The 14062-nt window shown below is 43.7% G+C and overlaps 1 protein-coding gene across 17 annotated transcripts in view; it reads left to right on the top strand.

The window, feature by feature from the left end:
* PTPRS (protein tyrosine phosphatase receptor type S) overlaps positions 1-14062 on the top strand; it is a 744226-nt gene that overhangs the window by 548745 nt on the left and 181419 nt on the right. The gene's annotated exons all lie outside the window — the stretch shown is intronic.

Below are 14062 nucleotides of genomic sequence, written 5' to 3'. Positions count from 1 at the left end.
CATGTATAGTGTGTTTTAATGTCTAATGTAGCTCATTTACATGCATTTTTTCTAGTTTTGTTCAACTGGACATCACAGTGCATGGCAATACACAGACCTATGATATGACTTATTAAATAATATTGATTCCTAAGACACATCTGTTTTGTGCTGCAACATAAGCATTAAAATGTGATGGTGATGAAATGCTGCACTTTGTAGTTCTGTAAAAAAGGTACCCACAAGAACAACATGATAGGACTTGTAGTTCTACAGAGGAAGCATGCTTAACAGTTTGGCTTGCTAGGACTTGCTCGAGTTGAACATTAATAGGAGAGAAATGAATGTCATATCCTGGGACAAGTATTATAGTATTTACATATAGAAGATGCTTCCATGGAACATGCTGAAATTGCAGTTTCAGAGATGGGGAAATTACACTAATAGTAAATGCTGAGACTCAGGATTTTACAGAGACAGGGCAGATACAAATGGGAAATACTGGGGCATGCAGTTCAACAGTGAGGGCCGGTTCACACCAGGAATCTCACAGGAACGAGCTTTGTGTTTCTGTGCAATTCACATGCAGTGCGATTTCAGCCTATTCATTTTGAACGGGCTTAAATTGCACCGCACCAAAAGTAGTGCCTGCTCTACTTTTGGAAACTCACTGCAACCATATTACATAGTACTTATATACCATGCGATCTGGTGTAGGCAAACAATGCATTTGCAACCTGCGTTCGGGGTGGAGATCGCAACTGCAGTGTGTTTTCAATGCGGTGCAGGAAATGGGTTTCCCACACCGCGTTCTGGTGTGAACCGGTACTGATAGAAGAGAGGATAGTGGGACATTCTGGGACCCATAGATTTAAAAAAGCAGTGGATAATAGCAACAAAGTGGAATGATAAGTGGTCAGATCCCTCTTTTTAAAATATTAAGAGATGAATATCTCTGCCTCAATTATAGGAATAGAAGAAAAAAATTCTATGTTTTGCAGTTGTCAAGTGTGTAATTTGTGCACTCGCTATACATACAGTATTATCTTGCTTACATGGACATATTTAGAAAGGTGTCAAATTGTGTGTAGGCAAAACCTGCCCAGTGATAGGATCAATACAGTTCAACTTCTGAAGAAACATATTGCTGGTTCAGGCATTGAGAATGTGTTTATGCAGAGTGGACATGGACAGAACTTGCTCTGCTCTATGAGCGGCCGGGTGTAAACAGACTCTGCTGTCTGTTTACACCTGACTGCCTTCATTCCGATCCGCCTACACGGAGGACAGATCTTCTCCCATTTGTCTTTAGCTGATTGGATTGGAGGTTGGCAGCTGTAAATGGACACAAGTCTGTTTACACCAGCCGGTCCATAGGGGTGAATGGACCATCTGATCAGGTGATCTGGCTAGTAATGCCCCGTACACACGGTCGGACTTTGTTCGGACATTCTGACAACAAAATCCATGGATTTTTTCCGACGGATGTTGGCTCAAACTTGTCTTGCATACACACGGTCACACAAAGTTGTCGGAAAATCCGATCATTCTGAACGCGGTGACGTAAAACACGTACGTCGGGACTATAAACGGGGCAGTGGCCAATAGCTTTCATCTCTTTATTTATTCTGAGCATGCGTGGCACTTTGTCCATCGGATTTGTGTACACACGATCGGAATTTCCGACAACGGATTTTGTTGTCGGAAAATTTTATATCCTGCTCTCAAACTTTGTGTGTCAGAAAATCCGATGGAAAATGTCCGATGGAGCCCACACACGGTCGGAATTTCCGACAACACGCTCCAATCTAACATTTTCCATCGGAAAATCCGACCGTGTGTACGGGGCATAAGTCTGTTATTTTCCAGCTTCCTTTAACAGACCAAGCTGTCCATACAAAGTAGCAGTTAGCTGTCCATACAAAGTAGCAGTTAGCTGTCCATACAAAGTAGCAGTTAGCGCAGGGGTGTCAAACTCAATTTAATTGCATGCTCAGAAACGAAAGAATACATACAAAACTATTCAACACGTTACGTCACTTCTGACGTTATATTCTGTCAAACGAAAATTCTCGTATTGTTAGTAACCTCTTCACTTTCGACATGAGACTAGCAACAAAGGACGTTCTGTCGTCCGAAAATCAAAACGTGTGTACGAGGCTTAAGACTGTATAAATGTATCAAACTCTTTATCATATTAAATAATTGCCTCTGCCTTTGAATATTACTGGTTTTAGTAATAACTTAAGATGTTACATAGTCAGGTTGAAAAAAAGACACAAGTCCATCCAGTTCAACCATAAAGATGTAAGCTGTGAAGAGCAGGTGTAGGCTGACACTGAGCCCACTCACATTCCTGTAGCAGATGCAAGTCTGAAAAAGAGGGTCGCACTTCGTTGGTATCATCCACAAGTAACTTTATTGGAAACTGCTCAGATGGAACATGGTTCTGCCATGGTGTTTCTTGTAGATACCAGCAGTGTGCAACCCTCCTTTTCAACTGGCATAGAATTGTATTCTTCTCAGAATTAAAAGTAAATGTCCAGAGCACGGCGACCCCCCCACCCCCTTACATCAGATGTCAAGAGCCCCCCCACACCACCATCAGAAGTCAAGAGTCTTCCACCCTCCCTTACATCACAGTGCACCCTCTTTACCTTGTGCTGCTTCCAGGAAGAAGCTGGGGCAGACCTTGGAAGCAGAAAGTGCTGCCAGAGTCTGCTTAATGCTGAGACCAGGGGAGGCAGAGACGAGGGGGTGCTGTGGCTGCACAGAGAGGCGCAGGATCTGTAGGGGGAGTTCTGCCGTCCTCTCTGCTGCTGACTGCTGAGACAAGGTGGGGCCAAGATGAGGGGGTTGCCGCAGCTGCAGGAGAGGTACGAGGGCCACATAAAATGATCTGGCAGGCCTTGTGTTTGACACATGCGACTTAGAGGGTTAAGACAAACCATCCAAAAGAAAAAATAAACTGCTGTAACTGCTTAGAAAGTGTTATCTGAAGTTCAGCATCAATAGGTTAGTCAAGTCCATCTAAACCTGCTAGTGCATCTTACACTACCCTCTCCCCAGACCGACAATTTTGCTGTCCAAAGGTGTCTGCTTTACTAGTTCATCCAAAATGTACACACCCTAAGGCTACTTTCAGACTGGGGCGTTGGGGGCATTGGCGGCAAAGTGCCGTCGTTTTTGTGGCGGTTAAAAACGCCCAGCTACCGGCCGAAAAAGGGTTAAAACTGGCCACAAAACGGTGCTATGCCGGCGATTCAGCGGCGCTGCCCGCGCTTTAGGAGCGGTGTATACACCACTCCTACAGTGCTGCAAAGATGTGGCTTGCAGGACTTTTTTTGGCGTCCTGCCAGCTCACCGCTCCAGTGTGAAAGCACTCGGGCTTTCACACTGAAGTTAGAGGAGAGGCTTTTTACAGGAGCTTTGCAGGCGCTATTTTTTAGTGCTATAGCGCCTGTAAAGCATCTCTGTGTAAGCAGCCTAAGACAGGAAATGTGTTACTGGTCGGATCATCAGGTAAAATAAAGGGCAAAAAGCCTAAAAAAAAGAAAACTAATGCAGCCACATCTAAGGATCGGTAAGCTGCAATATATTACATTTTTATTTTTGGGTTTAAGTAAAGTTCTGTTGCAGGCAACTGAACTTCACATCTGACTTGGTCCATAAAGTTAATGATGTTTTTAAATAAAAATACATTTCCTTTTGGTTAAGGAACTTCCTCTTGAATAAATTATTTATATACAGTATATATTTAATAATATTATAGCTTAAAAAATAAGCCCTCAATGGAGCAAATTAGACTATGTTTCATATGGGTTTTTTGCCTTCCTCTGAATCAACTTTAATTATAGTATTGTGTATATATGGAGGGTTTCTATTTGTTCTATTCTATATGTTTTTCCTTTTGGTTGAACTAGATGGATTTGTGTTTCTTTCTACTTGACTATATAAATATTAATAATCAATGAGTAACTATACTAACTAAACAATAAAGTCTTCTAATCCCTTTTAACATTTACAGTATAAATGTCCTGTTAGAAGAGTGTTATCAACCTAACACCAAAGGACCAACATATGACCTGCTGTCCTTTTTTGCTTCTTTTATTGAATTTTACAAAGTATATACAGCAAGTAAAGTAATTAATTAAAGTCTACATACAGAATAAAATACTTAATTGACTTTGGTTGTGTGAATGGAAGCTTCCAAGAAACCATCATCCCTGCTTATTTTGATTTTTGTTATTAGAACTGTCACATCTATTTTAGACATCTAAACTGATGATATGGGCAGCATCTGTCCTATGAAGGGTTTGGCTTATAGTTCGCTGCAGCTGCTGAAAGCAAGAATCAGGGGCTTGAAATTAGACATTTTCTTTGTTATGATTTGACCTAAAACAAAATTAAAATTTTAAAAATATTTTTGTCAGGTGAATATTGCATATTAATATATAGTAATTTGAGTCAGATGTGCCTCTCTGACAGTTTTCAGTTGTATATATCTTAACCCCTTAAATCCTGTTTGCAGACCTCTATAATTTAAGCTAAAATTGGCACTGACAACTTTTGGCATGTAAACTATTTTTAGTTGTGAATAAATATTAGGTTAAAATTCTGCATCATTAATAATAGACCTAATAGCTTAATGTGCCATTCAGGAAAAGATGTACAGTTGATATCTAATTTGAAAAGACACATTTTTTTTAAAACCCCATGCACAGAAATTAAAGACAATACAAAATTATTATGGCTTTCAAAACTGTAAAAAAAAATAAATAAATAAATAAATTAATAATAAAAAAAATATATATATATATATATATATATATATATATATATATATATATATATATATATATATATATATATATATATATATATATATATATATATATATATATACATACACTACCGTTCAAAAGTTTGGGGTCACATTGAAATGTCCTTATTTTTGAAGGAAAAGCACTGTACTTTTAAATGAAGCTAACTTTAAACTAGTCCTAACTTTAAACAAATATACTCTATACATTGCTAATGTGGTAAATGACTATTCTAACTGCAAATGTCTAGTTTTTGGTGCAATATCTACATAGGTGTATAGAGGCCCATTTCCAGCAACTATCACTCCAGTGTTCTAATGGTACAATGTGTTTGCTCATTGGCTCAGAAGGCTAATTGATGATTAGCAAACCCTTGTGCAATCATGTTCACACATCTAAAAACAGTCTAGCTCCTTCCAGAAGCTACAAAACTGACCTTCCTGTGAGCAGATTGAGTTTCTGGAGCATCACATTTGTGGGGTCAATTAAACGCTCAAAATGGCCAGAAAAAGAAAACTTTCATCTGAAACTCGACAGTCTATTCTTGTTCTTAGAAATGAAGGCTATTCCATGCGAGAAATTGCAAAGAAATTGAAGATTTCCTACAACGGTGTGTACTACTCCCTTCAGAGGACAGCACAAACAGGCTCTAACCAGAGTAGAAAAAGAAGTGGGAGGCCGCGTTGCACAACTAAGCAAGAAGATAAGCACATTAGAGTCTCTAGTTTGAGAAACAGACGCCTCACAGGTCCCCAACTGGCATCTTCATTAAATAGTACCCGCAAAACACCAGTGTCAACATCTACAGTGAAGAGGCAGCTGCGGGATTTTGGGCTTCAGGGCAGAGTGGCAAAGAAAAAGCCATATCTGAGACTGGCCAATAAAAGAAAAAGATTAAGATGGGCAAAAGAACACAGACATTGGACAGAGGAAGACTGGAAAAAAGTGTTGTGGACGGATGCCAAAGGTGTGCAATGCTGTAATTGCTGCAAAAGGAGGATTCTTTGATGAAAGCAAAGTTTGATGTAAAAACAATGTTATTTCAAATACAAATCATTATTTCTAACCTTGTCAATGTCTTGACTCTATTTTCTATTCATTTCACAACGTATGGTGGTGAATAAGTGTGACTTTTCATGGAAAACACAAAATTGTTTGGGTGACCCCAAACTTTTGAACGGTAGTGTATGTGTATATATATATATATATATATATATATATATATATATATATATATATATATATATATATATAATTATGTTTTTTTAATTAACATTTTATTTATTCATTTTTGGATTACCACACAGGACTTATACAAGTAGGCCCCTTAAATGTGGAACTGATCTGTGGGGAGGAGGGAAGTGCAGGGCTGTCTTATCAAGCGGGCACCCCTGGGCACTGCCCAGGGGCCCCAGCCGAATATGGGGCCTCATCAGGGCCAGGTTTGTCGCTCCAATGATCTAGGATTGTCCCGGGCCCTTCATTCAGGAACAATACAGTGTCCCGGAATGAAACTGATAGAGCCAGCAAAACCCGACATAGCTCTGGCTCCGCGTCCACCTCCACCTGAGCCTTACTGGCCACTGGTTGCTAGAGCCGCCTGTCGTCTAGCAACCAGTGACATCACAGGCACGACTCCCTGCACACTGCACAGCATTTAAAGCGGAGGAGGACCGCGCTTCGCCTAGTGCTCGCCACTAGGGCCGGGATAAGGGGAGGGGCAGCTGTCCAGGGTGTATTGTCATGTCGTCCTATGGAGGAGGGGGCATTGGGAGCTTGTTAGTGTCTGACAGGAGTGATGCCGCTTTCATTCAGGTAGGTGGAGGTTTTAATGGGGGACACCTGATGTATGGGGACACTGTGATTGGGGGAACCTGATTTAAAAGGACACTGTGATGGAGACACCTAATATATGGGAGCACTGTGATGGGGACATCTGATCAATATGGGCACTGTGATGGGGGACACCTGATGTATGGGGACTCTGTGATGGGGGAACCCAGTGTATGGGGGCACTGCGATAGGGACACCTGATGTACATTATATGGGCAATGTGATGGGGTGACATGATGTATGGGGGCACTGTGATGGGGTGACATGATGTAAGGGGGCACTGTAATGGGGGACACCTGATTTAAGAGGACACTGTGATTGGGACACCTGTTGTATGAGCGTACTTTGATGGGGACATCTGATCTATATGGACACTGTGATGGGGGACACCTGATGTAAGGGACACTGTGATGGGGACACCTGATGTAAGGGACACTGTGATGGGGGACACCTGATGTATGGGGACACTGTGAAGGGGCACCTGATGTATGGGGCCTCTGTGATAGGGGAACCCAATGTATGGGGACACTAATGGGGCAACCTGATGTAAGGGACACTGTGATGGGGACACCTGTTGTATGAGGGTACTTTGATGGGGACATTTGATCTTTATGGACACTGTGATGGGGGAACCTGATGTAAGGGACACTGTGATGGGGGAACCCAATGTATGGGGACACTGATGGGGGGGAACCTGATGTAAGGGACACAGTGATGGGGGACACCTGATGTATGGGGACACTGTGATGGGGCCACTGTAATGGGGGAACCTGATGTATAGGGACACTGTGATGGGGGACTCTTGACGTATGGGGACACTGTAAGGGGGCACTGTGATGGGGGAAGCTGATTTTAATGAACACTTACAAAGTGTTCAAAGAAGGGCAACAAAGCTAATAAAGGGTCTGGAGGATCTTAGTTATGAGGAAAGGTTGCGAGCACTGAACTTATTCTCTCTGGAGAAGAGACGCTTGAGAGGGGATATGATTTCAATTTACAAATACTGTACTGGTGACCCCACAATAGGGATAAAACTTTTTTGCAGAAGAGAGTTTAATAAGACTCGTGGCCACTCATTACAATTAGAAGAAAAGAGGTTTAACCTTAAACTACGTAGAGGGTTCTTTACTGTAAGAGCGGCAAGGATGTGGAATTCAGGCGGTGGTCTCAGCAGGGAGCATTGATAGCTTCAAGAAACTATTAGATAATCACCTGAATGACCGCAATATACAGGGATATGTAATGTAATACTGACACATAATCACACATATAGGTTGGACTTGATGGACTTGTGTCTTTTTTCAACCTCACCTACTATGTAACTATGTAACTTAGATAGGGGAACCCAATGTATGGAGACACTGTGATGGGGATACCTGATAAATGGGCACTGTGATGGGGTGACATGATGTAAGGGGACACTGTGATGGGGTGACATGATGTAAAAGGATACTGTGATGGGGGGATCCAATTTATGTGGACACTGTGATGGTGGAACCCAATGTAAGGGCACACTGTGATGGGGACACCTGATGTAAGGGGACACTGTGATGGGGACACCTGATGTACAGTATATGGGCACTGTGATGGGGTAACATGATGTACATGGGCACTGTGATGGGGGCACCCGATGCAGGCTGGTAGGGGCCCCAGTGCATTACTTTGCCCAGGGGCCCATGATGCCCTTAGGAAGTGGAAGGTATTTTCCATACCAACTATTTTATCAGTAAATGCATGGTGCTCAATGCTCTAGAGAAGGGAAGCAATATTAAGCTATACTTTTAAAATGTGTATGTTTGTAAAAGAATATTAAAAGTAGTCCTTAACCACCTCAATACAGGGCACTTTCCCCTAATCATCTTTCAGGACAGCCACCTGAGAGACCTTGGCTCCTCCCCTCTGTAGAAAACACCGCGCCAGCCTTCTACAAATTTACTCCTCCCCTGCTGGCTCCTCAGTTATTTGTGTTTCCTCCAGAGGGGAGACACCACTGGAACCAAGCCAGGAGAGCCAGGGAGGCTCAGGCAGCATGTCCTAAAAGGGAGCAGAGGCTCCTTGGACAGACCAGGAAGGAACTAACCTGGCAAAGACTGTCACCCCCGCATCCCTGAGAGCAGGTGGAGGTGGGGGGGCTCCCTTTCAGCACCGAGCGCGGTGAGAAGAGGTGCATGTCCAGCCGTCCCATACCCTCAGCAGCGTGTGGTAGCACTGGCAGTGTAAACCATGCCGGGTATTAGGACCGCACGGAGTCTGTGGCTGGTGACATCATATCCGGCGGAGGGGGCGTGCACTTCCGGGTTTTATGAAAAGGAGCCAGGCATGGCCTGGAGAGGAGCCGCACATGCTGTAGAGACAGCAGAGGCTCCAGTGGTGACACCATTATGTCGGACACAGAGGGAAGAGACACTGCTCCAGCAGAGACCAGCTCCAGCCATGTGAAGGTAAGGGAAACCTAGGGTGGAACTCCCCTGGCCTACCATCCCCCCCCCTTAGGAGTACATGGAAAGGGGGGGGTAGGTAAAGGTCCCTCCGGTGTCAGAGGGTGGTTCATGGGGTCCCTGGTGAGGCAAGCCCACACCTGCAATATTGCAGGGGAGGGTTACTGAAGTATTAATATTGTTGGGTTTCTTTTTTGTGTCTTTTCAGAAAACAGACAAAACCAGGCCCCCTCATAGCTCAAAGAGGAGGTGCCCTTCCTGTAAAACTACACTTATAGACTCCTGGGGGAAAGCATTATGTAAAGAATGTATTAGCAAATTAGTACAGGAACATTCCACGTAGCAGAGTGAGCTAGCGGCATCTGTTAAAGAGTTATCTAGTACTTTAAAATCCTTTAAAACCTTCTTTGAAGAGTTTCAGATCCCGCAGCTTCAGACTGCTCCTTCCCCAGTACAGGCAGCGTTACCAAAGACGCAAGCAATACCCTCCACTAGTGCAGGCCCTTCAGTAGCCCCTAGAGAGGAGGCGGAAGAGGGACCTGACAGTGCAACATCCGGCTCCCAAGAATCAGAGGGTGAAGCTCTGGAAGGGGATTCCAGAAATCCATCCCAATACAAGCTGTCACTGGAAGAGGTCGACCATCTCTTGGGGGCCATTTATACCACGCTAGGTATACAAACGGAAAAGGAACCTCTATCCCTACATGATCAGATGTATGGGGGCTTAGGAGAACAGGAAAAGAAGAATTTTTCTGTTCATAAGGTTTTAATAGAGGCAGTTAAAAAAGAATGGCAGGAACCAGAAAGAAAAATATTTTTTTCTAAAGCCCTAAAGAGACGGTTTCCACTTTCAGGTGACCCATCATCAGTATGGAACAAAACCCCAAAGTTAGATGCAGCCTTCTCACAAGTTTCGAGACACACGGATTTGGCATTTGAGGATATGGGGGTCTTACTAAGGCAATGGATAAAAGGATGGGCTCGCTATTAAAAAAAGTCATGGGACTCCACAGTGGGGAGCTTAAAGCCAGCTATGGCAGTCACGATGGTGGCCAGAAATGTATAGTTCTGGTTGACCCAAATTCAGGCACACATTGAGGAAGGAACTGCAAAAGATTCGATTCTATTTTCCTTTCCCACACTTCTGCGCGGCATTGGGTATCTCGCAGACGCTTCAGCAGAGCTGGTATGGATGGCAGGCAGATCCTCCGCACTAGCCAACTCTACAAGAAGGGCTCTATGGCTAAAGACATGGCAGGGGGGCTGCGCGTCCAAAGCCAAACTTTGCAGGATCCCATTTACAGGGGACTTGCTGTTTGGGCCAGGGTTGGAGAAAGTGCTGGACCGTACAGCGGATAAAAAGAAGGCGTTTCCGCTGAAACGCAAAGCAGCTTGGAGTCAGCCACAGCAGAATAAAAGGAGGCAAGGGAGGGGCGATTTTTCGTCCTCCTGAACAAACCTGTAATAACAAATGACAAATTAGTCACAGTGGGAGGAAGACTGGGGGCCTTCCTCCCACAATGGGAAAAGATATCCTCCAATCGGTTTATTTTGAGAACGATAAGAGATGGGTATCATCTAGAGTTCTCAAGATTACCCCCAAGCAGGCTTTACACCACACAGCTTCCAAAAAACAAAGAAAAGTCCAGAGGGTTAATGAGAACCATAAAGGATCTCAGAAAACAAGGGGTAATCACCAAGGTACCAAAGGAAGAAAGAGGGCAGGGCTTCTACTCCCACATATTCGGAGTACAAAAACCCTTGAGAAAGGACAGAGCAATCCTCAACCTCAAATCCTTAAATCTATCTATAACTTACAAACAATTCAGAATGGATTCCATATACACAGTGAAGGCTCTATTACCTCCAAACTGTTATATGGTTTCCCTAGACTTAAAAGACGCATACCTACACATCCCGATACATCAAAATTGTCAGAAATTTCTAAGGTTAGCAATAGAAACAAAAAAGGAATCCATGCACCTTCAATTCCGAGCTCTACCCTTTGGCCTTTCCTCTTCACCCAGAATTTTTACAAAAATTCTGGCGGAAGCTCTGGCACGACTGCGAGTCAAAGGCATATCCATCGATGCCTATTTAGACGACCTTCTCCTTTTTGCAGAATCCCCCGGGAGATTACTAGAAAATCTCAAATACACACAGACATTCTCAGAAAATCTAGGTGGACTTATTTGCCTCAAAAGAAAGCAGAAAAGTCAGAGCGTTCTACTCCCTGAAAGAGAAGATGGAGCACTTGGGGTAGATGGCACAGAGGTGGACATTCAACAAATGTTTTGCCTTTCCCCCACCAGTACTACTACCAGCGGTAATAAGGAAACTCCATACTAAGAACACAACACTGATTCTCAAAGCACCCCACTGGCTGAGGAGACCGTGGTTCTCTATGCTCAAAGAACTTGCTGTAGAGTCCCCCTGGTTCCTACCAATCCAGGAAGATCTACTCTCCCAGGGCTCAGTATACTGTCCCCAAGTGAAAAGGTGGAACTTGGCCGCCTGGTATCTAAAAAGCAGCTGCTGAAAGGAAAAGGGTTCTCAAGCTGTTTAATAGATACACTGCTGAAAAGCAGAAAGTTGAGACACGTAACATCTACCAGAGAGTATGGAAGTGTTTTAACAGATGGTGCACAGAGAACACCTTCAAAGCACAAAGCTCAGTGGCAGACTTATGCCCCGTACACGGTCGGATTTTCCGACGGAAAATGTGTGATAGGATCTTGTTGTCGGAAATTCCGACCGTGTGTAGGCTCCATCACACATTTTCCATCGGATTTTCTGACACATAAAGTTTGAGAGCAGGCTATAAAATTTTCCGACAACAAAATCCGTTGTCGGAATTTCCGAACGTGTGTACACAAATCCGACACACAAAGTGCCACGCATGCTCAGAATAAATAAAGAGATGAAAGCTATTGGCTACTGCCCCGTTTATAGTCCCGACGTATGTGTTTTATGTCACCGCGTTCAGAATGATCGGATTTTCCGACAACTTTGTGTGACCGTGTGTATGCAAGACAAGTTTGAGCCAACATCCGTTGGAAAAAATCCTAGGATTTTGTTGTCGGAATGTCCGATCAATGTCCGACCGTGCGTACGGGGCATTAGAGTTTCTACAGAGTGGTGTAGATAAAGGTCTAAGCTTTAGTACATTTAAAGAGTCAAGTGTCATCACTTTCAGTTTATCAAGAAAGAAGATTAGCATCCAGTCCATGGATAATCAGACTCTTTAAAGCGGAGGTCCACCCTAAAACAAAAAATGACATAAAAATTCTACAAAAAATGTATAAAAAAAAATTTGAAAAAAAATTTTTTTTTACTTACTAGAAACCCCTGTTGCTAGGCAGTCCTCCTAATCTGCCTCTTCCTATTCCGAGGCGCTGTTCTGTCACTTCCTTCTCTTCGGCGAGCTGCCCCGTTGTATTCTGGGACATGTGTGTGTCCCAGAAAACAACAGGGCCATTCAAAAAGCGCCATGCGACTCCCGCATGTGCAGTAGGAAACGGGCAGTGAAGCCGCAAGGCTTTTCACACCTGGATTTGGGGATCCTTTGCCATTCCTCCTTGCAGATCCTCTCCAGTTCTGTCAGGTTGGATGGTAAACGTTGGTGGACAGCCATTTTTAGGTCTCTCCAGAAATGCTCAATTGGGTTTAAGTCAGGGCTCTGGCTGGGCCATTCAAGAACAGTCACGGAATTGATGTGAAGCCACACCTTCGTTATTTTAGCTGTGTGGTTAGGGTCATTGTCTTGTTGGAAGGTAAACCTTCGGCCCAGTCTGAGGTCCTGAACACGCTGGAGAAGGTTTTCGTCCAGGATTTCCCTGTACTTGGCCGCATTCATCTTTCCCTCAATTGCAACCAGTCGTCCTGTCCCTGCAGCTGAAAAACACCCCCACAGCATGATGCTGCCACCACCATGCTTCACTGTTGGGACTGTATTGGACAGGTGATGAGCAGTGCCTGGTTTTCTCCACACATACCGCTTAGAATTAAGGCCAAAAAGTTCCAATCTTGGTCTCATCAGACCAAAGAATCTTATTTCTCACCATCTTGGAGTCCTTCAGGTGTTTTTTTAGCAAACTCCATGCGGGCTTTCATGTGTCTTGCACTGAGGAGAGGCTTCTGTCAGGCCACTCTGCCATAAAGCCCCGACTGGTGGAGGGCTGCAGTGATGGTTGACCTTCTACAACTTTCTCCCATCTCCCGACTGCATCTCTGGAGCTCAGCCACAGTGATCTTTGGATTCTTCTTTACCTCTCTCACCAAGGCTCTTCTCCCCCCGCAAGCTCAGTTTGGCCGGACGGCCAGCTCTAGGAAAGGTTCTGGTCGTCCATTTAAAAACAAACGTCTTCCATTTAAGGATTGTGGAGGCCACTGTGCTCTTAGGAACCCTAAGTGCAGCAAAATTTTTTTGTAACCTTGGCCAGATCTCTGCCCTGCCACAATTCTGTCTCTGAGCTCTTCGGGCAGTTCCTTTGACCTCACAATTCTCATTTGCTCTGCACTGTGATCTGTAAGGTCTTATATAGACAGGTGTGTGGCTTTCCTAATCAAGTCCAATCAGTATAATCAAACACAGCTGGACTCAAATGAAGGTGTAGAACCATCTCAAGGATGATCAGAAGAGATGGACAGCACCTGAGTTAAATATATGAGTGTCACAGCAAAGGGTCTGAATACTTAGGACCATGTGATATTTCAGTTTTTCTTTTTTAATAAATCTGCAAAAATGTCAACAATTCTGTGTTTTTCTGTCAATATGGGGTGCTGATTTTAGCAAATGGCTGCAATATAACAAAGAGTGAAAAATTTAAGGGGTCTGCATACTTTCCGTCCCCACTGTATAAGGCCTAATGCACACAGATGTGAAAAAAAAAAGTTTTTACAGGCATACAGCATATGTCAAATCGCACCAATGTGAACCTAGGCTTAAACTCAGTTCAACAACTCCAATTCCAAATAGTTAGGAAGCTG

The sequence above is a fragment of the Aquarana catesbeiana genome, linkage group LG01, assembly GCF_042186555.1.
Source record: "Aquarana catesbeiana isolate 2022-GZ linkage group LG01, ASM4218655v1, whole genome shotgun sequence".
Lineage (NCBI taxonomy): Eukaryota > Metazoa > Chordata > Amphibia > Anura > Ranidae > Aquarana > Aquarana catesbeiana.
This window is presented reverse-complemented; position numbering and strand designations above follow the sequence as displayed.